Source organism: Oncorhynchus masou, chromosome 20 (assembly GCF_036934945.1).
Source record: "Oncorhynchus masou masou isolate Uvic2021 chromosome 20, UVic_Omas_1.1, whole genome shotgun sequence".
NCBI classification, from domain to species: domain Eukaryota; kingdom Metazoa; phylum Chordata; class Actinopteri; order Salmoniformes; family Salmonidae; genus Oncorhynchus; species Oncorhynchus masou.
The window spans coordinates 29862541-29877540 of NC_088231.1; the positions used below are offsets into that span (position 1 = coordinate 29862541).

General features: G+C 47.1%; 1 pseudogene; it reads left to right on the plus strand.

The window, feature by feature from the left end:
- Positions 1-7676: 7676 nt before the first annotated feature.
- LOC135506627 (condensin complex subunit 3-like) overlaps positions 7677-15000 on the plus strand; it is a 64124-nt pseudogene continuing 56800 nt past the window's right edge.

Genomic DNA, 15000 nt, shown 5'->3' on the forward strand with positions numbered 1-15000 from the left:
ATCACATTCTATCCTAGATCACATTCTATCCTATATCACATTCTATCCTGTATCACATTCTATCCTATATCACATTCTATCCTGTATCACATTCTATCCTATATCACATTCTATCCTGTATCAAATTCTATCCTATATCACATTCATATCACATTCTATCCTAGATCACATTCTATCCTGTATCACATTCTTTCCTATATCACATTATATCCTGTATCACATTATATCCTGTATCACATTCTATCCTGTATCACATTCTATCCTATACCACATTCTATCCTTTATCACATTCTATCCTATACCATATTCTATCCTGTATCACATTCTATCCTAGATCACATTCTATCCTAGATCACATTCTATCCTATATCACATTCTATCCTAGATCACATTCTATCCTGCATCACATTTTATCCTAGATCACATTCTATCCTGTATCACATTCTATCCTAGATCACATTCTATCCTGTATCACATTCTATCCAAGATCACATTCTATCCTAGATCACATTCTATCCTGTATCACATTCTATCCTAGATCACATTCTATCCTATATCACATTCTATCCTAGATCACATTCTATCCTAGATCACATTCTATCCTAGATCACATTCTATCCTGTATCACATTCTATCCTGTATCACATTCTATCCAAGATCACATTCTATCCTAGATCACATTCTATCCTGTATCACATTCTATCCTAGATCACATTCTATCCTAGATCACATTCTATCCTGTATCACATTCTATCCTGTATCACATTCTATCCTGTATCACATTCTATCCTGTACTAACCCTGCAGGAGGTCAATGCACAGCGGGTTAATATCCTATATCTAGCCCTGCAGGAGGTCAATGCACAGCGGTTAATATCCTATATCTAGCCCTGCAGGAGGTCAATGCACAGCGGGTTAATATCCTACATCTAGCCCTGCAGGAGGTCAATGCACAGCGGTTAATATCCTATATCTAGCCCTGCAGGAGGTCAATGCACAGCGGTTAATATCCTATATCTAGCCCTGCAGGAGGTCAATGCACAGCGGGTTAATATCCTATATCTAGCCCTGCAGGAGGTCAATGCACAGCGGGTTAATATCCTATATCTAGCCCTGCAGGAGGTCAATGCACAGCGGTTAATATCCTATATCTAGCCCTGCAGAGGTCAATGCACAGCGGGTTAATATCCTATATCTAGCCCTGCAGGAGGTCAATGCACAGCGGGTTAATATCCTATATCTAGCCCTGCAGGAGGTCAATGCACAGCGGGTTAATATCCTATATCTAGCCCTGCAGGAGGTCAATGCACAGCGGGTTAATATCCCAGACTAGCCCTGCAGGAGGTCAATGCACAGCGGGTTAATATCAGTCAAAACTGTTCGCTGCTCTGGCCCCCCAATGGTGGAACAAACTCCCTCACGACGCCAGGACAGCGGAGTCAATCACCACCTTCCGGAGACACCTGAAACCCCACCTCTTTAAGGAATACCTAGGATAGGATAAAGTAATCCTTCTCACCCCCCCCCCTAAATGATTTAGATGCACTATTGTAAAGTGGCTGTTCCACTGGATGTCATAAGGTGAATTCACCAATTTGTAAGTCGCTCTGGATAAGAGCGTCTGCCAAATGACTTAAATGTAAATGTAAATGTAAATATCCCAGATCTAGCTCTGCAGGAGGTCAATGCACAGCAGGTTAATATCCTATATCTAACCCTGCAGGAGGTCAATGCACAGAGGGTTAATATCCCAGACTAGCCCTGCAGGAGGTCAATGCACAGTGGGTTAATATCCTAGATCTAGCCCTGCAGGAGGTCAATGCACAGTGGGTTAATATCCTAGATCTAGCCCTCAAAGAGGTCAATGCACAGCGGGTTAACATCCCAGATAAAGCCCTGTAGGAGGTCAATGCACAGCGGGTTAATATCCCAGATAAAGCCCTGTAGGAGGTCAATGCACAGCGGGTTAATATCCCAGACTAGCCCTGCAGGAGGTCAATGCACAGTGGGTTAATATCCCAGATAAAGCCCTGCAGGAGGTCAATGCACAGTGGGTTAATATCCTAGATCTAGCCCTGAAGGAGGTCAATGCACAGCGGGTTAATATCCCAGATAAAGCCCTGCAGGAGGTCAATGCACAGCGGGTTAATATCCCAGATCTAGCCCTGCAGGAGGTCAATGCACAGAGGGTTAATATCCCAGACTAGCCATGCAGGAGGTCAATGCACAGCGGGTTAATATCCCAGATCTAGCCCTGCAGGAGGTCAATGCACAGCGGGTTAATATCCTATATCTAGCCCTGCAGGAGGTCAATGCACAGCGGGTTAATATCCCAGATCTAGCCCTGCAGGAGGTCAATGCACAGCGGGTTAATATCCTATATCTAGCCCTGCAGGAGGTCAATGCACAGCGGGTTAATATCCTATATTTAGCCCTGCAGGAGGTCAATGCACAGCGGGTTAATTTCCTATATCTAGCCCTGCAGGAGGTCAATGCACAGCGGGTTAATATCCCAGATCTAGCCCTGCAGGAGGTCAATGCACAGCGGGTTAATATCCCAGATCTAGCCCTGCAGGAGGTCAATGCACAGCGGGTTAATATCCCAGATCTAGCCCTGCAGAAGGTCAATGCACAGCGGGTTAATATCCCAGATCTAGCCCTGTAGGAGGTCAATGCACAGCGGGTTAATATCCCAGATACAGCCCTGTAGGAGGTCAATGCACAGCGGTTAACATCCTATATCTAGCCCTGCAGGATGTCAATGCACAGTGGGTTAACATCCTAGATCTAGCCCTGTAGGAAGTCAATGCACAGCGGGTTAATATCCCAGATCTGGCCCTGCAGGAGGTTAATGCACAGCGGGTTAACATCCCATATTTAGCCCTGCAGGAGGTCAATGCACAGCGGGTTAATATCCCATATTTAGCCCTGCAGGAAGTCAATGCACAGCGGGTTAATATCCCAGACTAGCCATGCAAGAGGTCAATGCACAGAGGGTTAATGTCCCAGATCTAGCCCTGCAGGAGGTCAATGCACAGCGGGTTAATATCCTATATCTAGCCCTGAAAGAGGTCAATGCACAGTGGGTTAATATCCTATATCTAGCCCTGCAGGAGGTCAATGCACAGCGGGTTAATATCCTATATCTAGCCCTGCAGGAGGTCAATGCACAGCGGGTTAATGTCCCAGATCTAGCCCTGCAGGAGGTCAATGCACAGCGGGTTAATATCCTATATCTAGCCCTGCAGGAGGTCAATGCACAGCGGGTTATTATCCGATATCTAGTCCTGCAGGAGGTCAATGCACAGCGGGTTAATATCCCAGTTCTAGCCCTGCAGGAAGTCAATGCACACCGGGTTAATATCCCAGATCTAGCCCTGCAGGAGGTCAATGCACAGTGGGTTAATATCCTAGATCTAGCCCTGAAAGAGGTCAATGCACAGCGGGTTAATATCCTATATCTAGCCCTGCAGGAGGTCAATGCACAGCGGGTTAATATCACATATCTAGCCCTGCAGGAAGTCAATGCACAGCGGGTTAATATCCCAGATAAAGCCCTGCAGGAGGTCAATGCACAGCGGGTTAATATCCTATATCTAGCCCTGCAGGAGGTCAATGCACAGCGGGTTAATGTCCCAGATCTAGCCCTGCAGGAGGTCAATGCACAGCGGGTTAATGTCCCAGATCTAGCCCTGCAGGAGGTCAATGCACAGCGGGTTAATATCCTATATCTAGCCCTGCAGGAGGTCAATGCACAGCGGGTTAATATCCTATATCTAGCCCTGCAGGAGGTCAATGCACAGCGGGTTAATATCCTACATCTAGCCCTGCAGGAGGTCAATGCACAGCGTGTTTTTATCCGATATCTAGTCCTGCAGGAGGTCAATGCACAGCGGGTTAATATCCCAGATCTGGCCCTGCAGGAAGTCAATGCACAGTGGGTTAATATCCCAGATCTAGCCCTGCAGGAGGTCAATGCACAGCGGGTTAATATCCCAGATAAAGCCCTGCAGGAGGTCAATGCACAGCGGGTTAATATCCTATATCTAGCCCTGTAGGAGGTCAATGCACAGCGGGTTAATATCCCAGATCTAGCCCTGCAGGAGGTCAATGCACAGCGGGTTAATATCCTATATTTAGCCCTGCAGGAGGTCAATGCACAGCGGATTAATATCCCAGATCTAGCCCTGCAGGAGGTCAATGCACAGCGGGTTAATATCCTATATTTAGCCCTGCAAGAGGTCAATGCACAGCGGGGTAATATCCCAGATAAAGCCCTGCAGGAGGTCAATGCACAGCGTGTTAACATCCTAGATAAAGCCCTGCAGGAGGTCAATGCACAGCGGGTTAATATCCCAGATACAGCCCTGCAGGAGGTCAATGCACAGCGGGTTAATATCCCAGATACAGCCCTGCAGGAGGTCAATGCACAGCGGGTTAATATCCCAGATCTAGCCCTGCAGGAGGTCAATGCACAGCGGGTTAATATCCTATATCTAGCCCTGCAGGAGGTCAATGCACAGCGGGTTAATATCCCAGATCTAGCCCTGCAGGAGGTCAATGCACAGCGGGTTAATATCCCAGATCTAGCCCTGCAGAAGGTCAATGCACAGCGGGTTAATATCCCAGATCTAGCCCTGCAGGAGGTCAATGCACAGCAGGTTAATATCCCAGATAAAGCCCTGCAGGAGGTCAATGCACAGCGGGTTAATATCCCAGATACAGCCCTGTAGGAGGTCAATGCACAGCGGTTAACATCCTATATCTAGCCCTGCAGGATGTCAATGCACAGTGGGTTAACATCCTAGATCTCGCCCTGCAGGAGGTCAATGCACAGCGGGTTAATATCCCAGATCTGGCCCTGCAGGAGGTCAATGCACAGCGGGTTAATATCCCATATTTAGCCCTGCAGGAGGTCAATGCACAGCGGGTTAATATCCCAGACTAGCCATGCAAGAGGTCAATGCACAGTGGGTTAATATCCTATATTTAGCCCTGCAAGAGGTCAATGCACAGCGTTGTAATATCCCAGATAAAGCCCTGAAAGAGGTCAATGCACAGTGGGTTAATATCCTATATCTAGCCCTGCAGGAGGTCAATGCACAGCGGGTTAATATCCCAGATACAGCCCTGCAGGAGGTCAATGCACAGCGGGTTAATATCCCAGATACAGCCCTGCAGGAGGTCAATGCACAGCGGGTTAATATCCCAGATACAGCCTTGCAGGAGGTCAATACACAGCGGGTTAATATCCCAGATACAGCCCTGCAGGAGGTCAATGCACAGCGGTTAATATCCCAGACTAGCCCTGCAGGAGGTCAATGCACAGCGGGTTAACATCCCAGATACAGCCCTACATACAGATGTAGGAATCTTAATTTGATCACTATTTTGTTGCTGAGAATCTTCATGCGCCGCAGGAAATGCAAAATAGTAGTATATTCAAGGTTGTATATATATCCACATTTAATTCACATTTCCTGCATGATTATTTTCCTGTTATAGCAAACTGCCTTAAATTAAGACCCTACATCTGTAGGACGACCATGCGCTTCAGGTTAATATCCTAGGACGGCCTAAATGCATTTTTTTTAAATTAACCTAGTAGGGTAGCCTAGTGGTTAGAGCGTTGGCCTAGTAACCGGAAGGTTGCAAGTTCATAGCCCCGAGCTGACAAGGTACAAATCTGTCGTTCTGCCCCCTGAACAGGCAGTTAACCCACTGTTCCTAGGCCGTCATTGAAAATAAGAATTTGTTCTTAACTGACTTGCCTAGTTAAATAAAGGTCAAATAAAAATACATTTAACTTGGCACCTCAGTTAAGATCAAATGCTTATTTACAATGACAGGCCTGACGACGCTGGGCCAAATGTGCGCCTATGGGACTCCAAATCACGGGCCGGTGTAGTGACTCCTCTAGCACTGAGATGCAGTGCCCTTAGACCTCTGTGATACAGCCTGGATTCGAACCAGGGTGTCTGTAGTGACTCCTCGAGCACTGAGATGCAGTGCCCTTAGACCTCTGTGATACAGCCTGGATTCGAACCAGGGTGTCTGTAGTGACTCCTCTAGCACTGAGATGCAGTGCCTTTAGACCTCTGTGATACAGCCTGGATTCGAACCAGGGTCTGTAGTGACTCCTCTAGCACTGAGATGCAGTGCCCTTAGACCTCTGTGATACAGCCTGGATTCGAACCAGGGTGTCTGTAGTGACTCCTCTAGCACTGAGATGCAGTGCCCTTAGACCTCTGTGATACAGCCTGGATTCGAACCAGGGTCTGTAGTGACTCCTACTGTATAACCATTACTATTCTATCCCTCTATACATCCTCAAGTTCCCGCTGCCGACCTAAATAACAGGAATACAGTGGTTTGGTGAGTAGAGACAGAGTGGAGCCTCGTGCCCTTCCCACGGGTGTGTTCTGTTCTGACCTCCATTCCTTACCGTACAGCTGCCAGCACGCGAACAGCTGCGGCCTTCACAGCCCGGGAAACAACAGACAGGCAGACAGACGGCCTGGCGTGCAGATAGAGACACACTGAAAGTATTCAGACCCCTTGACTTCTATCCACTTTACAGACTTTATTCTCAAATGGATTTAAATAAAATAATTAAAAATCCCCCTCATCAATCTTCACACAATATCCCATAATGACAAAACAAAAACAGTTTGTTATAAACTTTAGCAAGTCTATAAAATAAATAACACATTTAGGCTTACTAAAAATAGAAAAATAAGTACATTTCACATTTCAGAAAATATGTCATGCAGGCAGATAAATGTCCATTGTGAGGGGCAGGGCGATGGAGGCCCAGGTGGATAAATGTCCATTGTGAGGGGCAGGGCGATGGAGGCCCAGGTGGATAAATGCCCATTGTGAGGGGCAGGGCGATGGAGGCCCAGGTGGATAAATGTCCATTGTGAGGGGCAGGGCGATGGAGGCCCAGGTGGATAAATGCCCATTGTGAGGGGCAGGGCGATGGAGGCCCAGGCGAAGGGCAGGGAGGATAAATGTCCATTGTGGGGTGAAGGGGTTATATTTGCAATTCTCTGAGGGCTTAGAGAACCCGCTATAGTGCTTTCAGGGCGTCATGCACCCCCAAAATCAGAGGAGGCACAAAGTACTAGGTGTGGATGGCTGGGGGTGGCCTTGGCGGGGATGAACCCCCATACATAATTTTGCATTTTTCAAACAACTAAGGGGGGGCACGGTGTAGGATCTGTTTGGGCCAAAGTAGTGGGAAGGGGTGGTGGGTTTGTTGGGGATAGTGGTGTGTATTTAGGGTTAGATGGTAGTGCAATTATTTATTTTCCCATTTTGTTGTAAAAAAAAAAAAAAAATTTTTTATTCACACTCGGACTTGTGAATGGTCGGAAAGCCACATGATGAGGGAGAGGGAAAAAATATTTTTTACAAGGAGCTGGGGTAGAGCCTTTTTTTTCTTCTATTGTATTATTGACTGTACGTTTGTTTATTCCATGTGTAACTCTGTGTAGTTGTTTGTGTCACACTGCTTTGCTTTATCTTGGTCTTGGTCGCAGTTGTAAATGAGAACTTGTTCTCAACTGGCCGACAGTTAAATAAAGGTGAAAAAATAAATAAAAAATTAACAAGAAGCGGAATGACGTAGTCAACACAAATCTCGCCTCTCGCGAGACTGGCAGTTACATTTGAAAACAGGCGGCAGACGCAGAAACGACTCGAGTTGTCAGTAACAAGTAAGAACAAACGGAAATCGCAATTTATTATTTATCTGTTATTTATTTACGAAATAAACTATATTGGCAATATTAAGGCTTTAGGTGAAACATATCATTCCCCGGTTTAAAACCTCTTTGGTACTTCTTGTTTTCCCTGTCCGTAGGGAGCTTGAGGAGTGGCTGGACGGATGACAAACGTTAGCCGGTTAGCTTCGTTAGCAAGCTATTTATTTGTTTAGCTTTTAAAACGGTTCAATTCATTGGATAATAGAGGACTTTATGTGAGAACTATTTTAGCCGAAGAGGACGGGTGAGATATTCGTCTGGAATAGTGAAATGGTGTCATTTTTAAAGAAAGTTTCGCTAATTAAAACTAGAGTTAGATAACCAACGTCGTTAATACTGTAGCTGCTACGACGTTGGCGATGGTAGCTACTGGTAGTTACTAGGTAGCCACAAACAATGCTTGTTGTTGGATGTTTAACCCAATTTTCCGGTCACATACCTCGACTGTTTCCCTTCATTGTAGAATACGTTAACTAGGCTTATTGTCTTTTTTGTTGTTGTTGTGCTAGCTAGCCAGCTAGTGTAGTTGAATGCCTGTGTTTGTTTGAATGATAAGTCCGTTTTGTTTCTTCAGGAGAGAAAAGATGACCGGGGAAAGTGATTTGTCGATAAAAGAGGCGTTTCAACGCGCTCAGAAAGGACACAACAACAAGGCTAAACTAGTGGCCAGTCTCAAGAACACATACAACAAGGTACACGCCGATAAACACACAAAAACACCTGTAAACACACACATACTGTACAACAAGGTACACACGCCTATAAACATACAAAAACACCTGTAGACACACACATACTGTACAACAAGGTACAAACACCTGTAAACACACACACATACTGTACAACAAGGTACACACGCCTATAAACACACACACCTATACAATCAATCAAATGTATTTATTAAGCCCTTTTTACATCAGCTGATATCTCTAAGTGCTGTACAGAAACCCAGCCTAAAACCCCAAACAGCAAACAATGCAGGTGTAGAAGCACGGTGGCTAGGAAAAACTCCCCTATGTAAACACATACTGTACAACAAGGTACACACACACAGGTTTAAATCACTGTTTCTGTTAATCCTCTTTATTATCAGTAAGAGAACCACCATCCTTACCCAACCTGCTTTCTGTGTGTCTGTCCTGTACGTCTGTACCTGCCTGTCCCGTGTGTCTGCCCTGTCCCGTGTGTCTGCCCCCGTGTGTCTGCCTGTCTGTCCTGTCTCTAGTCAGAGGACAAGACATTGTTCCACGAGGAGTTTATCCAGTACCTAAAACATGCCATGATCGTGTACAAGAGAACCAGCTGTGGAAAACGTGATAGAGTTCGTCTCCAAATTCTCCACCAGCTTCCATACGCCTTCCGCCGAGGAGGAGAGGAAGAGGAGGAGGATGAAGAAGAGGACGAGAACCCCTTCCTCAGTTACATGTTCAACTTCCTGTTGGAGGTAGGACAACTCTTGAGTCCCGAACTATCTCTTCTCTACTGCATTGTTTTAACCAGGGCCCTATGGTAGTAGGCTAGGGCTGTATACCTCTTCTCTACTGCATTGTTTTAACCAGGGCCCTATGGTAGTAGTAGGCTAACCAGGGCCCTGTGGTAGTAGGCTAGGGCTGTATACCTCTTCTCTACTGCATTGTTTTAACCAGGGCCCTATGGTAGTAGGCTAGGGCTCTATACCTCTTCTCTACTGCATTGTTTTAACCAGGGCCCTGTGGTAGTAGGCTAGGGCTGTATACCTCTTCTCTACTGCATTGTTTTAACCAGGGCCCTATGGTAGTAGGCTAGGGCTGTATACCGTATACCTCTTCTCTACTGCATTGTTTTCACCAGGGCCCTATGGTAGTAGGCTAGGGCTGTATACCCCTTCTCTACTGCATTGTTTTAACCAGGGCCCTGTGGTAGTAGGCTAGGGCTGTATACCTCTTCTCTACTGCATTGTTTTAACCATGGCCCTATGGTAGTAGGCTAGGGCTGTATACCTCTTCTCTACTGCATTGTTTTAACCAGGGCCCTATGGTAGTAGGCTAGGGCTGTATACCTCTTCTCTACTGCATTGTTTTAACCAGGGCCCTATATGGTAGTAGGCTAGGGCTGTATACCTCTTCTCTACTGCATTGTTTTAACCAGGGCCCTATGGTAGTAGGCTAGGGCTGTATACCTCTTCTCTACTGCATTGTTTTAACCAGGGCCCTGTGGTAGTAGGCTAGGGCTGTATACCTCTTCTCTACTGCATTGTTTTAACCAGGGCCCTGTGGTAGTAGGCTAGGGCTGTATACCTCTTATCTACTGCATTGTTTTAACCAGGGCCCTGTGGTAGTAGGCTAGGGCTGTATACCTCTTCTCTACTGCATTGTTTTAACCAGGGCCCTGTGGTAGTAGGCTAGGGCTGTATACCTCTTCTCTACTGCATTGTTTTAACCAGGGCCCTATGGTAGTAGGCTAGGGCTGTATACCTCTTCTCTACTGCATTGTTTTAACCAGGGCCCTATGGTAGTAGGCTAGGGCTGTATACCGTATATCTCTTCTCTACTGCATTGTTTTAACCAGGGCCCTATGGTAGTAGGCTAGGGCTGTATACCGTATACCCAGGGTAATTGTAAATATCCACACAATGGTTTTTCACTACTAGTCCAACGCTCTAACCACCGCCCCTACAGACTACGATTTTCCGTCCTCGACAATAATTCCAAGTCGTGGGCAAATTCATAAGTCATAAACTATTGTCCGGGCTTTTTTGCTCTTTCGGTGTAACAGGGTCTAGGTCTGCTGTTTCAGTACCACTACGTCTTGGCTGGTTCAGTACCACTACGTCTTGGCTGGTTCAGTACCACTACGTCTTGGCTGGTTCAGTGAGACAGGGTCTAGGTCTGCTGGTTCAGTGAGACAGGGTCTAGGTCTGCTGGTTCAGTGTGACAGGGTCTAGGTCTTCTGGTTCAGTACCACTACGTCTTGGCTGGTTCAGTACCACTACGTCTTGGCTGGTTCAGTACCACTACGTCTTGGCTGGTTCAGTGAGACAGTGTCTAGGTCTGCTGGTTCAGTGAGACAGGGTCTAGGTCTGCTGGTTCAGTGAGACAGGGTCTAGGTCTGCTGGTTCAGTGAGACAGGGTCTAGGTCTGCTGGTTCAGTGTGACAGGGTCTAGGTCTGCTGGTTCAGTACCACTACGTCTTGGCTGGTTCAGTACCACTACGTCTTGGCTGTTTCAGTACCACTATGTCTTGGCTGGTTCAGTGAGATAGGGTCTAGGTCTGCTGGTTCAGTGTGACAGGGTCTAGGTCTGCTGGTTCAGTACCACTACGTCTTGGCTGGTTCGGTGTAACAGGGTCTAGGGCTGCTGGTTCAGTACCACTACGTCTTGGCTGTTTCAGTACCACTATGTCTTGGCTGGTTCGGTGTAACAGGGTCTAGGTCTGCTGGTTCAGTACCACTACGTCTTGGCTGGTTCAGTACCACTACGTCTTGGCTGGTTTCAGTACCACTACGTCTTGGCTGGTTCAGTGAGACAGGGTCTGGGTCTGCTGGTTCAGTACCACTATGTGTTGGCTGGTTCAGTACCACTATGTGTTGGCTGGTTCAGTACCACTATGTCTTGGCTGGTTCAGTACCACTATGTCTTGGCTGGTTCAGTACCACTACGTATTGGCTGGATCAGTGTGACACGGTCTAGGTCTGCTGGTTCAGTGAGACAGGGTCTAGGTCTGCTGATTCAGTACCACTCGTCTTGGCTGGTTCCAGTACCACTACGTCTTGGCTGGTTCAGTGTGACAGGGTCTAGGTCTGCTGGTTCAGTACCACTACGTCTTGGCTGGTTCAGTACCACTCGTCATGGCTGGTTCAGTGTGACACGGTCTAGGTCTGCTGGTTCAGTGATACAGGGTCTAGGTCTGCTGATTCAGTACCACTACGTCTTGGCTGGTTCAGTACCACTATGTCTTGGCTGGTTCAGTACCACTACGTCTTGGCTGGTTCAGTACCACTACGTCTTGGCTGGTTCAGTACCACTACGTCTTGGCTGGTTCAGTGTAACAGGGTCTAGGTCTGCTGGTTCAGTACCACTACGTCTTGGCTGGTTCAGTGAGACAGGGTCTAGGTCTGCTGTTTCAGTGAGACAGGGTCTAGGTCTGCTGGTTCAGTACCACTACGTCTTGGCTGGTTCAGTGTAACAGGGTCTAGGTCTGCTGGTTCAGTACCACTACGTCTTGGCTGGTTCAGTACCACTGCGTCTTGGCTGGTTCAGTACCACTACGTCTTGGCTGGTTCAGGTACCACTACGTCTTGGCTGGTTCCAGTACCACTACGTCTTGACTGGTTCAGTGAGACAGGGTCTGGGTCTGCTGGTTCCAGTACCACTGCGTCTTGGCTGGTTCAGTGTAACAGAGGGGTCTGGGTCTGCTGGTTCAGTACCACTACGTCTTGGCTGGTTCAGTGTAACAGGGTCTAGGTCTGCTGGTTCAGTACAGCTGCATCTTGGCTCGTTCAGTACCACTACATCTTGGCTCGTTCAGTACCACTACACCTTGGCTGGTTCAGTGAGACAGGGTCTAGGTCTGCTGTTTCAGTGAGACAGGGTCTAGGTCTGCTGTTTCAGTGAGACAGGGTCTAGGTCTGCTGGTTCAGTGAGACAGGGTCTAGGTCTGCTGGTTCAGTGAGACAGGGTCTAGGTCTGCTGGTTCAGTGAGACAGGGTCTAGGTCTGCTGGTTCAGTGAGACAGGGTCTAGGTCTGCTGTTTCAGTGAGACAGGGTCTAGGTCTGCTGGTTCAGTGAGAGGGTCTAGGTCTGCTGGTTCAGTGAGACAGGGTCTAGGTCTGCTGGTTCAGTGAGACAGGGGTCTAGGTCTGCTGGTTCAGTGAGACAGGGTCTAGGTCTGCTGGTTCAGTGAGACAGGGTCTAGGTCTGCTGGTTCAGTGAGACAGGGTCTAGGTCTGCTGGTTCAGTGAGACAGGGTCTAGGTCTGCTGGTTCAGTGAGACAGGGTCTAGGTCTGCTGGTTCAGTGAGACAGGGTCTAGGTCTGCTGGTTCAGTGAGACAGGGTCTAGGTCTGCTGGTTCAGTGAGACAGGGTCTAGGTCTGCTGGTTCAGTGAGACAGGGTCTAGGTCTGCTGGTTCAGTGAGACAGGGTCTAGGTCTGCTGGTTCAGTGAGACAGGGTCTAGGTCTGCTGGTTCAGTGAGACAGGGTCTAGGTCTGCTGGTTCAGTGAGACAGGGTCTAGGTCTGCTGGTTCAGTGAGACAGGGTCTAGGTCTGCTGATTCAGTGTGACAGGGTCTAGGTCTGCTGATTCAGTGTGACAGGGTCTAGGTCTGCTGATTCAGTGTGACAGGGTCTAGGTCTGCTGATTCAGTGAGACAGGGTCCTGGGTCTGCTGATTCAGTGAGACAGGGTCCTAGGTCTGCTGGTTCAGTGAGACAGGGTATTGGTCTGCTGGTTCAGTGAGACAGGGTCTGGAGTCTGCTGGTTCAGTGAGACAGGGTCTGGTCTGCTGGTTCAGTGAGACAGGGTCTAGGTCTGCTGGTTCAGTGAGACAGGGTCTAGGTCTGCTGGTTCAGTGTGACAGGGTCTAGGTCTGCTGGATTCAGTGAGACAGGGTCCTAGGTCTGCTGGTTCAGTGAGTACAGATATCTAGATTTATTGAGGTAACACCACACAGTGTGACGTGATAATGGTGACAGAGGACCGGTTGATATCTAGATTTATTGGTGACACCACAGTGTGACGCGTGATAATGGAGACAGAGGACAGGTTGATATCTAGATTTATTGGTGACACCACAGTGTGACGTGATAATGGAGACAGAGGACAGGTTGATATCTAGATTTATTGAGGTGACACCACAGTGTGACGTGATAATGGTGACAGAGGACAGGTTGATATCTAGTTTTATTGAGGTAACACCACAGTGTGATGTGATAATGGAGACAGAGGACAGGTTGATATCTAGTTTTATTGAGGTCACACCACACAGTGTGACGTGATAATGGTTACAGATGTCTGGACAGGTTGATATCTAGATTTATTGAGGTAACACCACACAGTGTGACGTGATAATGGTGACAGAGGACAGGTTGATATCTAGATTTATTGGTGACACCACAGTGTGATGTGATAATGGTGACAGAGGACAGGTTGATATCTAGATTTATTGAGGTAACACCACACAGTGTGACGTGATAATGGAGACAGAGGACAGGTTGATATCTAGATTTATTGAGGTGACACCACAGTGTGACGTGATAATGGTGACAGAGGACAGGTTTATATCTAGATTTATTGGTGACACCACAGTGTGGCGTGATAATGGAGACAGAGGACAGGTTGATATCTAGATTTATTGAGGTGACACCACAGTGTGACGTGATAATGGAGACAGAGGACAGGTTGATATCTAGATTTATTGAAGTAACACCACACAGTGTGACGTGATAATGGAGACAGAGGACAGGTTGATATCTAGATTTTGGTGACACCACAGTGTGACGTGATAATGGTGACAGAGGACAGGTTTATATCTAGATTTATTGAGGTAACGCCACAGTGTGAAACGTGATAATGGAGACAGAGGACAGGTTGATATCTAGATTTATTTGAAGTAGCCACAGTGTGACGTGATAATGGAGACAGAGGACAGGTTGATATCTAGATTTATTGAGGTGACACCACACAGTGTGACGTGATAATGGAGACAGGACGGGTTGATATCTGGAATTTATTGGTGACACCACAGTGTGACGTGATAATGGTGACAGAGAGGACAGGTTTATATCTAGATTTATTGAGTAACGCCACAGTGTGAGCGTGATAATGGAGACAGGACGGGTTGATATCTAGATTTATTGGTGACACCACAGTGTGACGTGATAATGGAGACAGAGGACAGGTTGATATCTAGATTTATTGAGGTGACACCACAGTGTGGCGTGATAATGGAGACAGAGGACAGGTTGATATCTAGATTTATTGAGGTGACACCACAGTGTGACGTGATAATGGTGACAGAGGGACAGGTTTATATCTAGATTTGTGAGGTAACGCCACAGTGTGACGTGATAATGGAGACAGAGGACAGGTTGATATCTAGATTTATTGAGGTGACACCACACAGTGTGCCCGTATTAATGGTGACAGGACAGGTTGATATCTAGATTTATTGAGGTGACACCACAGTGTGGCGTGATAATGGTGACAGAGGACAGGTTGATATCTAGATTTATTGAGGTGACACCACAGTGTGATG